Below are 15,069 nucleotides of genomic sequence, written 5' to 3' on the forward strand. Positions count from 1 at the left end.
CTTCGAAGACTTTCAATGCGAAGCCGAATGATATTTTTTTGCTACATCACATGGAAAATGGCCGTGTGATGGTGTTGGTGCAACTGTTAAGAGATTAGCTTCGCGTACGAGTTTACAACTGATTGGCAATTCCGATCCTATCCAAACACCGCTGGATCTGTATAATTGGGCAGGTTCTTATTTTCGGAGCATATCTTTTGCGTACTGTACGTCTGCAGAATATCAAGCGGAAGAATCTATTTTACAAAATCGATTCGATAAAGCCTTGACAGTTCGTGGCACTCTAAAATTACATCCGGTTATTCCAGTATCTCATAAACTCATCAAAACAAAATTATTTTCCGCATCAGAAAAATTTGATTCGACGAAAATTATGAATTAATTTCAAATAGAGGTTGGCTACTAAGCGTTATCCTGCGAATCATCGCTGAAAATATCGGCCCTTTTCAGAGCCACCAACATATTGCAAGATTATCTATCAGTCATGTAACACAAACTGAGTGAAATAGAATTAAACCCAATTTCAGCACCGGAGTGCTCAACGAACCATAACCGTACTGGAATTCTCAGAACAGGTATACAGTTTAACTCCAAGAAAGGATGACCAGTGGACGGATACTTGAGGGCTAAGGTGGTTAATATCTATTTCCGTAGAATGGATAGCCCGGGTAAGTGGAAGAGCATCAAATCAAATTGAACTCCACCTTATCGTATATAATATTCGCAACACACCGAGTTCGCGGGAGTAGCGCTGACGCGCGACGAGACGTTTCATTTTTTTTCTCCGGCCCTGGTAACTTCTCCATCAATTTTTTTTTTTAGGAATAAAGAGGAAGGATACAGGTATCCGAAAAAAATTATCTCCATGAATTGTTGTTAGTCCCGCGGAAATGGTAGCGAAATCAAAAAAAGAAACGGTAAAAAAATATTGAAAGAAATTTTTTTTTCCCAAATAAATTTTTTTTTATCGAAGCGCGTTCTTTTGGGAACAGAACGATTGCAGGATCAGTCCGCTCCGATGTATACTTTCGGAGATATGAATTTTCAAACATAACAGTGCAACAGTGATATACAAAACTTTACATAGCTCGAACTCGGCCATTTTTGAAAAAATTTCAAAATCCTTGAAATTGTATTTTTTTTCACATAATACTACGGATATTTCAAATGGCGCAAAGATCCGTGACTTGACGGTTTTTTTTTTAGTGAAGTGACGTGGATCCGCTCATATGTTTAATCGTGTATCGCGGAGAACAAATTCATCCACACCAAATCAGATTTCAAGATGAAAGACAATTCTCGCTACTCTCCACCGGCGACGTAGACAGTGGACACTTTGATGTCTTGCAGAACCAAAATAAAATTCAGATAGTGACTAATAAGTATCAAAAGTAACAAGCAAATGATAGTAAATATAAATATATCACCAAACAGTCAAAAGCACAACCAGGATTTACGTTGGCAATGGAGAAAGGAGGAGTTTCAATCAGCAAACAAGGCGATGGAGACGATGGATGGTCGGACGTATCATAATCACAAAAGAAAAAGAAAATTGTAAGTGCGAATAACCAAATAAGCCATAGAATAATATCAAACAAATATTCGTATAACCAGGCAAGAGGACGACCAAGATCTATGTTGACCACAAGAGAAAGAGGTGTTTCGCGGAGTGAACAGCAACGCGAAAAATAATATAAAGAAGGTGATTTTGGAGAATAACAGGCAGAGCGGTAGCAAAAATAATTCAGCAATAGTGAGTGGTAGCCACAATAATTCAGCGAAGGGTGTAGAAGAATTAGAAGAATCGATTGTGATTATTGATTTGGAAAATGAATCAAGAGGACGAACAACCAATCATACTGGCAAACATGCCAGCATAAGTAATGAAACAGAACTCGAGGAGAGTGGAGAAATATCAAGTCAAGGAGATAGATCGATATCAATGGAGAAGGAACACCAATATTAAACCAACGAACAGAAGCTTAGATTGCTGAAAAAAAGAAAATTAATGAAATGTCATCAAATCAGCATAAATGAATTTACCTGTCTAACAGAAAATGTATAAGGAAATAGTGAGGCGCGTAGCGCTGAAGTGGGGTTGGCGCGCGAAGCGCGCAGGGACGGAGCCCCTAGTTGATTTAAAAACAAAGACCATAAGCAGTGAATGAGACAAAGTGTACAAAAACATTATGTCCAAACATTAGTTGTGTCTTTTTCGAGATATCCTAGGCTCGGACTGTTTGGTGATAATCGAGATTAAAGTTTGGCCAATCAGCCGCAACTTCTACAATTCTTCGGATTTCATCACGCAGTTTAAACACAATATTCTTCATACTTGAAAGTTTCAGGAATGCGAATGGAAAGAAAATCGAGTTTTTAAATATTCTACTGGATGTGTCCCCTTAATGTGAGATTACCTAACTTTTAAAAAAACGAACATTCTTTTTCGACATTGAAGCGAATTAAGAATGAGTTGAGGAACACGATAGACCACGAACGTATAAATCACCTCGACTTTATGAATGCAGAATAGGGATGATTTTCTCAGAGAAGTCGATATGAATAGTGTCATCTCTACATTTTCCCACATTAAATTCAGAAAATTTTATTTTCAACAGTTCTGTTGTATTTAATAAGTCCCGCGCTGGCTTAATCTAGCATCTAGCGGTGATCGTCGAAAACGCGTAACAGGTATTCGCCACAGAGGGATGACCCAATTATAGTGGGGAGCAAACGACCAATCAAAGGGAAGAAGACTTACCTGACGACAACGGCGAGATCGGTGATTCGCACTTCGAACTCTGCCTATTCTACATTCAACCCGCAAAGAGACAGCTTCGCTACCACCTCGCTGTCGTTGCTTAGATTTCCTTCGGTACCTTTCCTTTTCCTTACGTCGTATCGTACTATCGTTTGTTCTACCGCCAACGTTTATCTTATACCCTCTATCGTTTTTCTTACTATCATGAGCTTCTTCCTTTCCTCTAAATTCATTTCAGCTGTGTAGTGACTGCATGATTTCTTTAAATAATTAATTTCCTCAAAATTATCGTTGAGCGACCTTGTAATTATCGAATGAATATGTTTTTTATCTCTGATTCTTTTGTAACTTCATTATAGATCTGCTTTTGTAATTTCTACCGTCTTTTGCTACCGTTATCTCTTCTTTCTGTGCTAATATTGCCTAATACTTGGTGTCGTATCGCCTATTGTATTTTTTTTACTTTTATGCATGATTTTGTATCGTACAACGAATTACTTGGAATACAACCGAGCATAGATTGAGTCGCTAAATACTACTGAACTTTGCTATCGCCTATTACGAATCTGGTATTGCTTGTTACCTGTGATATTTTTCTTGTATCTTAAATATCTTATTTCTCTGTTGATTTAAGTTCTCCTCTTTGTAATTGGGTGTATTTAGTGTATTTCTCTATCTTGCGAACCCCTCTCTAAATCTCTCACTCTCGCATAATTTTTGTAATCTCTCGTTAATTATAATTCCGACTTTCATTATTAATTTTACCTCGTATCTTTGGCTGTTGTGAATTACTAATTCGATTGTTCTAAACAATACTCTCCCGTCTGAACTACCGATCTGTGAAAATTGTTGAACCACATCAATTTCTTTAATGAGTTATATCGTCTATCGTGAATTCTGTATTATTTTCTTGTCACTACCATTCCGAGCTATCGGCAATTCCGTCAACTACCGATTTTCAATAATGTTTTGCTCTCATTTTGAATCAACAAACTAATGATTCTCCTAGTGTCGTAACACGCATAGCTCCAACCATCCTCGGGGCGCCGACCGGCCGACAACCCGCCGCCTCGCAGCAACCCACCTCGCCGCGCCCACTCCCACTCCGCGCGACACCGAGCCGCGCTCGCACAGTACCACTCGCCGCCGCAGAGTCGCGCCGCCGCGCGCTGACTCCCGCAGCAAAAGTACAGCGCTAATTGTGTAAGAGTAGACATTGATTCGCCGCGACTTCAATCGATGACTGAAGACATGTGAAGATTCATAGCCCTGGGTTATTAATCGGGCCAGTAGGGCGGGTTCTGGGCAGCGTTGCCAGTGTCAGTACAAATGCATTTTATCTAGTACTTTTGCTTACCGTTTAATACCCATGTACGACCGAGACGAATGTAGTACTTTTTTCAGTCGGTACCTATTCAGTCGGTATGTGCTATAGACAAAAATTTATAAGATTATATATAACTCAAAAACTAAAATATAAATAAAAATTGAGTTATTATAAACAGAGAGAGAGAGAGAAATGATAAAGAGAGAGATTATAAAGGAGGGTTTTGTAATTTTAAGACTCTGCTCACTTCTAACGTACAAACATATATGTGATATACGATTATAAATAGATAATGTGTTTTGTAATTTTAACTCTTTTCAGATATAAAAAAAATCGTCATATTTTGAAAGTTCTGTCACAATAAAAAAATTATCGTATGTTTCATTCCTAGTTACATTCACGTACATTTACTATTACTTACCGACGGCTTTCGCCGTTGGTATTGTAAACGTTTCTTTTATTAAGTGGGTAAGAAGCTAAGGAATTATTTTTAGTACGAAACTTTCCCATCTAGTACATTATATAAACCAGTCTAGTACACAGCGAAATTCCAGACTGGCAACGCTGGTTTTGGGGTATTAGCAGTTACACGTATTAATGATGAAGTAACTCATCAGGCCCGGTAAAAGAATATTTTCAATACCAACAACCATCGCGTGCCGAACATGGAAGCTTATCGGCGTCACTGTAAAATCAAGATAATCCGCACAATTTATCGATGAGCATAGGGATGGAAAACGGCGCGACAAAAGTCGACTTTTGACTTTAGAATCGACATGGAATTTTTTGATTCTCAGTCGACTTTTCGACCCTCAAGTCGACTTTTTAACAACTCATTAATTCTTTAATGTTAATAAACAATTTATTTATCATTTGCACATTTTATTTAAACAAATCACACACAAGTATTGTTCTTATTAAATTTGTAAAATATATTTATTCTATATAAATTGCACGAAGTATGGCACCAAGAATAAATTTGTAGTATTTAAATTGAGCGTAAGTGAGATAATTAAAGTAAATATCTAATATTAAATATTAAGGTGCCGCTGACCTGGCTTGAAAATATCAAATCGTGACGTCATAAATACGTGCAGCGCCTCTGAACGTTTAACGGTGAACTAAGGCCGCTGATTTCATTGGCTTGTTCTGTTAGATCCAACCAATGATGTCAGTTACAGATCGAAACATACTTCTTGTGGACCATAAACGGGCTGCTGTCACATGAAAAACGCGTATACGAATCGAGCCATGTTTACAAAAAAATAACTGATAGTATAAGTTTTCCCGGATAACGTGTGTCCTTTTGTACGTGTGAATCTCCCTGGCGAGGGTGAAAGAAATTGTGGAACAGTGCAATCAGTGAATATTCAACATGCGGTAGCTCCGATCGGCCATGTTTGTTGTCGCGTGATTTTATTCACTTCATCATTCTTTATTATAAACATTATCAGCGATTTGCCTGAGCAGTGACTGAGATTCACACGTACACTATTATTCAAGCTACGATTTAAAATATTTCCGAGTAAGATTCATACTCTCGTTATCGCAGGATTCGTATAGGCGTTTTCACCCAATTTCCCCGCTTCTGACGTCACGAAATATATATATGACATGCCAGGTCAGCGGGGCCTTAATAAAACATTAAAATATCAGCTTAGAATTTCAATAAATTATCCTTTAGACATAAAAATGTAAAAAATGTGTATTCAAACATCTCACATATCTTTACTAACTGAGCGTAGAAATACAAGTTGGTTTGAATGCTGAGGCGCTAAACGGCTCCTGAATTGATTTGCAATAAGACCAGCATGGGAAAACAATCTTTCACAGGGTACAGATGTTGCTACGATTGATAGAAACTTTTTCGCTACATTCCATCAATGAGGATATTCATACTTGATTGATTTCCAAAGAAGTGGATTCGGGTTTTGTTGCCGTTGAACAGCTGGACGAGTTAAATACTGCCGCAACTGTATCGGCAATCCACCAGCTTCGTCAGTATCTGCTTGAGAATGACTGTAGTTAACAGCTTCATCTGAGTATGACCATATATTATTATTATTGCCATCGTTTGAAGAAAATTGGGCTTCAATAGCTGTAGTAACTTCATCCTTGTCAAGTATTGTAAAAGATCCCGTCGCCTGCAATGCTAAATTTATCTCCATCCTAACAAGATCACCTAAGTAATCAAAATAAAATGAAAAAGAAAATTAATCTATGGATGTAATCAACTTTTATTTGTAATTAGTGAATAAACTCATCAACGTTGGTGACTGCACGAGCAGACTCTCGGATGCTATAGAAGGCGCACTTTTCATAGCGGGGATCAAGAAGCGTTTTGCAAGCATATAATTTTACGGATTCAATGTTCCCATATTTCGTTTCAATATCTTGCGAAAGTTTTTTTTATAATTGTCTCCCAATCAAAGTATCTGGCTTGAAATCTTCAGTTTTCTGTAAAATATATATTTAATTGCCAATAAAAAGGAATCCAAATAAATTTAACATTGCAACGATCAATAAAATTTAATTGGAACTCACCTTCCTAAGACTAGTAATCAAAGGGATACATTTACTCAATGTAACATTCTTTTCAGAGCAAACTTCCTGCGTAACTCGCCAAAGAGGACTTGAAATGTCGCGAACTTCAATTAAGGATTCAAGTTCATCTCCTGTAATCATATTAGGAGGCTTCGATTTTGATGATTTATCCATCTTAACTTTAAGAAGTACATTGCCAACGTGATCAGCAAGTGCGATGAAACGATTAACCATTTCATAATAAGAATTCCACCTTGTCTTTACTTCTTGGATTAATTTAAGACGCTTTGCTTCTGGTAAATTTTTTTGTAACGCCAACAACTCAGTGGTAGCTCTCTCACTGTGTCTAAAAAATTTACAATTCTCTTCACTTTTGTCAACAAATCACGTAAATGTTGTTTGCTCAGTAGTTTTGTCAGGCTCCAAAATATCTGAATCATCAATTATGTCTTCTTCATTTACAGGTAGTTCGATTTCTTTATCCCCAGATTTAGATGCTGGTGGGGTTATATTAATTTCAATTATTCGCTGTCCGATATTGTTGATCACGTGCCCAATACAAGAAATGTGTTTTTCACATCCAAATTCACTTTTTATGGCTCCCTTGATATTTACCCCTCCATCAGAAACAAATGTAACGATTTTGTCATCACTGAGATCCCATTCATTACAAATTTCTCTTAATTTAGTCTTCAAATTATCAATAATATTCCGTTCGTCCATATGACAAGCGCCTAGTTCTACAGATTTCATGTCGACTCCTAATAAAAATAACAGATGAATCAATGATATGAAATGTTTAAGTTAAAATTATACAAAACGATTTTTTAAAATGATAATTGACTAACCTTTCAAGTAGTGAACAGTTAAACCGAGATAGCTCTTCATCGTATGATGGTGTGTCCAAATATCTGTAGTTAAGGCGCCGCTGACCTGGATCTAAAATCTATAATCGATCGAAGCGCCCTCTGCGTAACTTTCCTCAGTTTCAAACCCTTCGACGGTGATACTCCTTACCGGAGAGTAGCGCAACAGAATATTAGAGAAAACGCGGTCGGTAAGAGACCTGAATTCGGATCTGTAACCTCACGAACAGTACCGACTCGGATCTTGCATGCAAATGAAGACGTATATGCAAATACCGACTGCGACGGAATTCGCAACGCTCCTAATTTTGTTTATTGCAGCAGATGTGTCCGCCATTAAAATATATGAAGTAACATACATTGTACAAAGCCCGCCGCACACGGTGCTTATTTTTAGACTCGTCGTCATTGGGTGGCTTACAAATGGTATAGGATGCAATGTATGTTACATCTATTTTATAATTCTTTCATATGGAGCATTCTATCCCAAGTGCATGACTCTATATAACCCTGACCCTCTCGGATTTGTCTCATAATTGTTTCTGTGATTACATTGAGTCGAAAAGTACACGGATAAAAATGTTATGAAAAATTCCCATAGTTGATAGCATTCTAAGGACTGCAACGTGATTATTATAGTTAAAAAGGAAAATAGAGATAATTCTTGAGGGAGGGATAATCACGCTACCCTACGGCGCAGGTACTGATCTGATTACGGAATAAACGATAATTAGAAAAAGAGATGAATGTTGGGCGCCAGACGCAGTAGCGTCAGAGATACGATAATTAGAGAATACGATATGACGAAATAGATCAGATTCTACGACGGTTTTGCACAGCTCACTCAGCAGGTAAAGATAATGGTAGAGGGGATGGGTCGTATCCAATTCGATAAAACACAATATTAAAGAAAATGGTAATAGTATCAATTCTATTGAAAAGGCAAGTAGAGAAATTCAGATACAGCCAGAGAGAAAGCGAATTCAGAGATAACACGGTAGCGATACAATTATTCACGTAATTTAGCGGTATGAAGCGGGTGATCGCGATACTATTACTCGGTATAACAATCAGCAAGTTTACAAAGCAGATAAGAAATAGGCTAGCATGCAATGCACAATCTAAGGTTCTTAAACTAATTGTTACAATTCAAGTCAAATAGCATAGTATGGCGAGAAAGATATGATCACATAGAAATGAGGAATAATCGCAGCAATGTGTAACAATAATGAGGCACGATAATAGATAGAAGATACGAAAATACAATTGGCAAAGGAGGCAAGAGATATTATCGTTAGTCGAAAAGCAAAAGATATTATAGTTAATCGGGAAACAAGAGATATTACAATTAACCGACAACAAGAGATATAACAATTAATAGAAAGGCAAGGATTACAAGTCAGTTAGATAATTCGATATTTGAAGCGAAGTCAGAAATAATCAGGCATAGCGAAATAATATGAAACAGATATGATGGAAATTACAGGAGAAATTACGATAAAGATTACAAGAGAGGTTACGATAGAAATTACAAGAGAGATTAGAGAAATACGTAGGTTCTAGCTTGCGATATATGCGATACGACGAGATATTATAATTACGATAAACAAGAAATAGAGATCTTGACGTGTCAAGAACAGGTATTATAGAGAGAAAAGTAGTATAATGCGATATATTACAAACTAGAGATCTACGGACAAACTACGTAACAACGGTATTAGCAAAGAAAGCGGTGAAAAAGGTGTTATTCGGTACGGCACAATACTCCAATGTCAAAAGAGAACAACGGCTATACCGCGCAGCGATACAAGATCGCGCACGCGGTACGCTTACGATACAATTTCTCCGAGATACTCGATAATAATTAAATCCAGAAGATATTCGATAACATTCCAATCAGCAAAATATTAAGGAATCAAAGAAACGATATTTGAGAAATTATAAAAGAGATACAGAGAGAAAATAGATATTAGATAGCGAGAAACGAAATAAGAGACAAAATTAGAGACTTTATAAGCTAATTGATTTAACAATCACTACTGAGAACGATGAATCAGAGATTCAAATAAGATACGGTATTCAGAGATATTCTTCGAAAGCATTAGTAAGGCGCTGCTATTCAGCGATATCAGGAAAATCATTCAAACAAGATAAATCAAAGAAATAGATAATAGTCACTACGAATAATAGTAAACTAACCAGTCGCGATATTACTTGCAATATTCGATAATAAGGGAGAGAATAAGATAAGAGATGAGAAGAGAATACGATACGAGCCCACGTGGCTCACGCAGAGCAACTGCGAGATAAAAGAGAGGAAATCGATAATAGGTAAGAAAAGAGAGAAAAAGATATAAAGCAAGTAAATTCGTGGCTTCACAAAATAGATAAAAGAAAAACCTCACTTACGAAAATAGAAGTTAGAAGAGAGATAGGCGGCGAAGCAGATAGTCGAAAGCGAAAGCACTGAATTGAGATAGCAAAAATAGCGTTAGCGAAAACATGTCCAGTTGGAGTCTAGGCTGAACGTAGAATGTGAGGAGACGAGCGGCGATCCTGACGATCCCGGTCGATTTTCGGCGAGATTTCGTCACGTGATCCATTTCCGGTGTTCGGTGATCGATAATTGGGCCAGAGGGTCACGTGGTACGGGTCAACAGGTGTAGATGGGCGATAGTCCATTCCTGGGTGTCCTCTCCTCCCACGTTGTCATGTATAGAATTATCGATCCGTCGAGCGATATGTGGGAGGGCTATGGTCAGCTGCTTGCGGTACTCGTGAGAGGGGAAGGTCTACCCCTCACGGTATTGCGGAATCGATGTGTGCGAGAAGATCTAGGAACGACGACGAGAAGAATGATCCTACTCACACTGTTGCGGTATCGATACTTTGCAGAATTCGGGATTGGTGCGTCGTCAACTTATGCAGTGCTAGTACTCCCCGCGCTGACTATCTCTCCGGTACTGCAACTCGGTGCGGGCCCTACGGCACTGTTGCACCGAGCCTTCCTGATGGTGATGATTTACACGCAGGGTTCCCATCCTTAAGACCATCAGTCCGGCGTGGTCCACCACTGTTTCTCGGGCTTGTCCTCACGATGCAGTCCTTCGATAATCGTAGGTTTGTAGACAGCTACGATTCTGCGGTATAGTAAGCGAGACAGTAGGTATTATGCTGGTTCAGCTCCAGGCTGATAAGTACCGCGACGGTAGGCTTGATTGTGTTTTTGACGCACAGCCCTGTACGCCGTCTACGATGCATCCATGCGGCAGTGGCGTTGTAGCGATGGTTCGGCTCCTGGCCGATAAGTCTAAATGATCGGAGGTCTTCGTTGTGCTTCACGCACGACCCTGTACGCAACCTAGGTAGGCATCCATCTGAAGTTGACTTTGCGGTATCCGATCTGTTGCAATTGACGATAGTTGGCTGTTAACCCGGTACGTGACCTCGGCTTCGCGATATTCAGTTCCCTCGAAGCGGTGTCGTTGAAGATAGTTCTCGTAGTGCGATACAAAGATAAAAAAAAAAGACAGGAATTAGCTTAATAATTTAGTCTCACTTAGAAATTAATTAGTTGTTCTTTTTGGAGTGTTGGCCCCAGACGTGTTTTCGTTACTTTTTACGACATTCTGAAAATAAGGAGAGCGATATTCAAACCATGTGACGGGGTATAAAATACCACGTCACAGGACATATCGGCATTTTTCGGGGTATTTCCTATTGAATGAAAATAAGAAAAACCATAGTAAAATTAGCAAATAGTGTAAGGTATCTCTCATTCGACTGGATAATTTGTATTTTCCGTAATCTCATAGGAAATCTCCCTAAAAATGCTTATATGTCCCTCAAATTCCTGTAACTGATTGAAGAATATTTTATATAATTTGTCTCTCACGGAACCCTTAATTTTCAAAAATTTCTTTACAAGTAGCTGTTATTTGCAAAACAAGTTTTTGCTTCAATAAAAACGCGTTTCGTCTAAATATGAAATAATTCCACCAAACGTGTGATTATATGAAGAACATTTTGAGCAATTACCCATAGTGGGTAAATTTTTATTTTGTTTGCAACGTTGGGAAACTTCGGAAATTTTTTAAAAAAGGCGCCTTCTTACAACATGCATAAAGTGCCAGAAACCCATGATTATATTCATTTTGAGCAATCTTCCCGAAATAGGAAGACTTGATTTTAATTTTTTTTCTTTATTTCCGACGTTCAAAGCGTATAAAACACAGGACAAAAATATCTGACCAGTGTTGGTAATTGCTTAAAATATTCTACATATAATTACAGATTTTTGGGAGTTCTTTGAGGTTTTAAGAAAGGCATTTTTATTTCAGCAAAACAATTCTTTTTCAAATAACGGCTATTTGGGAAAATCTAAAACAATTTGAGGCTATCCTTCAGACCAGGAGTTGAGAGATAGCGACCAAAACCATGTATCATAGCAATACGGCCAAAACTGTATAAAATCGTTAGATTATATGATTCCGAACCCGACTAGGTGGGTCGAAACGGTTAAAAGTGTAGTAACTGCGTGGGAGGTTATGTCTGCTGTAAAAAAAAGGCTTTCGGTATTATACCAATACGTGTGATATTAAAAATGTGCATAAATTTTTGTCATTTTATGCCGAAAAAGTTTTTCAGACATTTTGCGCGTAGCATGTAGCCTGAGCGCATTTTCGCTCCCAAAAACGAAAAGAACGTTTCGGAGTCGCGTAGGACCTTGAATATTGACTGTAGGCAAAAAAAAGTTACGACCAAAATTGTTGCAAATTCAATTTTCTACAAGTTTGTTTATGTTCATGTATGTCCTGCACTCAAAAATCAACCAGATAATACAATAGTTTTACTTCACCGATTTTTTCAGGTTCAATTCGGAAAATAGCGATTTCCGAAAAAATGCGCGAATTGAAGTTGCAGGAAATTCAATTTCCTACAGCTGTTGTCTTATTCATTGGCTTGTATGTAGACTTCAATATGATTCAATACGATTTCGGAATATCGAAAAGTCGTCTGATAGGGAAGGTGCTACACTAAATGTGTCTGATATGAATTTTTTCTACATCTGAACAACATATTTTATCACTTCCAACAATTTTCAGACATATTGCTATGATACCGATCGGCATTTTTTAACATTGTTAAAACGGTCTCAAAATTTGACGCTACAAAATTTGTGTTTGAAAATTATTTTTTTCACATGAACAACCCAATTTTGATGGTAAAAAAGATTTTCAAACATATTGCTATGATAATTTTTTTTTGTACAATTTTTTTTTTTTTTACTGACCTCCCGGGTTTGCACTCCACTACTGTTGTTTGAAAAACATTTTTGCGTTATCTTACAGCTATCATTCAATTACAGACTAAAAATCAGACATATTCCTATGATAAAGTTCGGTTAAATTTTTTGACGTTATTGAAAATTCGCGCAGGTCAAACGCTACGCGGAAAATGTATGATATTGGTATTTTCGAGTTCAGGATAATCGAATCTAATAATTTGATAAGGTTTTGGCCGTATTGGTATGTGACAAAAATTTTGGTCGCTATCTCTCTAACAATTAAAAATCAACCAAACAAATATTATGAAGCGAATCCCCCAGAAAGCGATATACAAAGCGTAAAGCAGTTTGGCATCTGCTAGGTGGTCCACGACACCTCACTATTCGTCACAATTTTACAATGGATGTGAGAAATTTAATTCCGTGTTCTGTGCTACATCCTTGAATAAACATTGAAACGTATCGCGCAATATTAGTTCATTACACAACACTAAATATTTTCAAACTGATTTCATAAATATCGCCATTCAACCTTTGTCGATGTTTGTAAATATTTTCCAAAAATACAATTAAAAAAAAAATGGAGACGAATAGTAGTGGTCCTTTTTCATGAAGCATTGCTGCGACCTTGCATGATTATTCCTCTATATATTTGAATCATTCTGAAATTGTACATCGCGCGTTACATTCAATTTCACTGACAACAATCAAATAATTGTATGTTCTAAGGCATTTTACCATTGAAAAGGGTTTCTAAAAATGATTATACATACAATTTTCTAACGCTTCATTCATATTATGGATTGTTAGCGATTGGTTTATATATGATTAATATTCTCAAGAGAATGGCAGGAAATAGGGGGTAGAATTAATACGAAGCGTTTACTGGGAATTAATCTTTTAATTAATATGAGAAATTGATCGGCGTCTTACATTAGCCGTCTCGAATAAATTTGCATGACACGAATCAATTTGATACGAAGTATTCACTAAATAACAAACGAACATAAATACAATTGAACAAAATTCCGATTTACAATATTCCGTTACGATAGACTTGAGTCGGGCGATAGTCGCAAGACCCGTTTGTCTGACGTTCCCGAACATACTAACTTAGTTACTAATCCCTGAACTTAATCTCTAGTTTCACGCACTCTCTGTATTTATCGCTCATACTCTCTCTCACTCTCTCTCATACACACGTAGGTACCTACATTCAAATGCATTTGCATTTGTACTCAGTCATACCGCATTCGTTCTCATTCTCAACATAACCATATAAATTCGCCTTAATAAACAGGATATATAAAACAGTTGCTGACATCGTCGTTCAGGATAATTTCCCTAGCCTCTCAAATATTAAATTCAATTAACCCTCAATAGTCACACCTCAAAATTGTGACGTGAAAGTCATCGGGGGTGTAATCAACCCCGCTCACTTTGGAGAGTGAGAAATAATTGAGAAATTGGAGAAAAAAAAATACCGCAATGTATTTTCAACCCTTGTGTGTAAGACCATGCCGAATATTTTCAAGTCATGTAATTATTAATATGACGAAAAAAAATTTTTTGAAAAAACATAACAATTTCTTGAAGGTATCGCACGTCGAAAAACGGCCGGGGTTGATTTAACTCCGTGCGACTATTAAGGGTTAAACAGTTTTGGAGAATCGTGGTAAAAACGAAGCTGGGGCTTGTGCGAAACAATTCCTTCTCCCGGTTGAGGTTAATTTTCAACACCCTTCGCGAAGTAATGAAATTTGTATATACTTCACTCCTTCAAGACATCCTTGCGTCATGTCGATCCGCATGCGACGCTGCAACCGTCCAATGGTTATGATGAATTGTCCTATAAAATATGAGCGTGTTCATCTTTGTTCCGCCTTTTCAACGCACAACCTACAGCATGACAAGTACTTGTTGGTTAAAATAGGTTGTGGCTTACAATACGTACCCCTCACCCCTGGCTCTCGTGTGAGTACTCTGATGTACATACAGATACATGGGTCGTTTCCTTATTCGCTGATGGCAATCGTCCGTGGGCCCCTATACACAATACACAAAAAGTGCAAAATTGAATATAACAATTTTTTTCAAAATTTTCAAACTGGCAGAAGGCTGATTAAAAATGATATGTAACATTACTTTCGTTAAATAGAATCTTCGATGGTTTCCGGACGAATATTTTTCATGAACGCTTATCCTCGCTCCTTTCAAATACATTGTGAACCATCTTTCTAGTATTTGATTAGGTGATATCGAATCTTGAAGCTTAGTAGTGCAA

The sequence above is a fragment of the Diprion similis genome, chromosome 1 (genome assembly GCF_021155765.1).
Source record: "Diprion similis isolate iyDipSimi1 chromosome 1, iyDipSimi1.1, whole genome shotgun sequence".
In the NCBI taxonomy this organism is placed as follows: domain Eukaryota; kingdom Metazoa; phylum Arthropoda; class Insecta; order Hymenoptera; family Diprionidae; genus Diprion; species Diprion similis.